Raw genomic sequence first — 1,438 nt, 5'->3', positions numbered from 1 at the left:
TGAAAAGCAATCTAGAAGCTACTAGAATAAATTCTTGCTTCTAATGCAGACAGTAAGCACAATGTTAGAGAAATGGCGGGAGCTACATCTGTATAATGGACTTCTGGCCACGGAATGGACACCAGCACCATGGTTTGCGCCTAAATGTCTCCAAAGGCTGATGTGTTAAAGGCTTGGTTTCTGATCCGAGTGCTCATGGGAGGTTGGGGAAGCTGGGTTGCTGAAGGTGTGCCTTTTAAAGGGGATGCTGGGACGCTGACCCCTTTCTGCCTCCTTTGCTTCCTGGTGGCTACTCACGCAGTGAATGGGCCGCTGCCACACCCTCTTCTGAGTGGTACTCTGCCACCATAGGCCCAAGGCCACATGGTCAGAGAACTCTGATCTTCAATCCCTGAAACCTTTTCTCCTTTTAAACAGTCTATCTCAGGCATTTTGATACAGGCACACAGCACAGAAGGCTGCCTAATCGTGAGCCTTTGAGTTAACTTTTCTTTTGTGTTTCTCGATCTGCCCCCAACCTTCTCCTGTATGTCAGGTTCGGGTCTGAAGGGCTCAGAGTGGCTGACTACCTCTCAGTAGAGGAACTGTGCTCTGTACTTCTGGACTTCTGGTGTACTGGTTTCCCCAGGGCAGAGCTGGTGCTGCTATCTCTAACTTATAGATGTGGAAACCAAGGCAGAGACTAATCAGGGGACATACAGACCTAGTCTTCCCAACTCTTGGCCTAACTCTGTGGTAGGTCAGGGCTCATGAAGATTTCAGGTGTTTTTTGATTCAGAATAAATTTTCTAGAACTTACCCTGGAGCTATACACAGAGTTCAACCACAACTGCCTACCTGAGGGGAGCAGCAGCCACAAGCCTCTGAGACTTCTGGGCAGAAAGCAAGCCCAGCAGGAGGTCTCCCTGGAACTAGAAACCTCTTGGGATGGGGACCCAAGCCATGGCCTGCCCAGGAATGATATGCTAACATCATTCCAGTGTCTGCCCAACTTTCAGGCTTTTAAGGTGCAGTGCCCTCCTCCCAATGTCTCCTGGATGCTGTGTATCACAGGCCAGGTGGGAGCCACTGCCTTTCTCCTAGAGACAAGAAAAACTAGACTCAGGCAGAACATGTGGTTTGTCTTTTCCAGCACTGTGACCCTTTCATACAATTCCTCATGTTGTAGGGGGTCTCCAACCATAAATCTATTTTATTTGCTACTGCAAAGCTATAATTTTGCTACTGTAAATATTTTTGGAGATAGAGGTTTGCCAAAGGGGTCGCTACCCACAGGTTGAGAACCATGGTCTAGCATCCCTACAAAGAAACCAAGAGCTGTGCCAAGGGCTTTTCAGCATAGAGCCAGGCAGGCTAGCTGGGCCCTGTGTGCACAGAGAGCTTTGCTGTCTTCTTCCTCAGTAATTCCAGTGCGGACAGGTCATGCTTCCCAGACCAG

Source organism: Microtus pennsylvanicus, chromosome 6 (assembly GCF_037038515.1).
Source record: "Microtus pennsylvanicus isolate mMicPen1 chromosome 6, mMicPen1.hap1, whole genome shotgun sequence".
NCBI lineage: Eukaryota > Metazoa > Chordata > Mammalia > Rodentia > Cricetidae > Microtus > Microtus pennsylvanicus.
Note: the sequence above shows the minus strand (reverse complement) of the source record.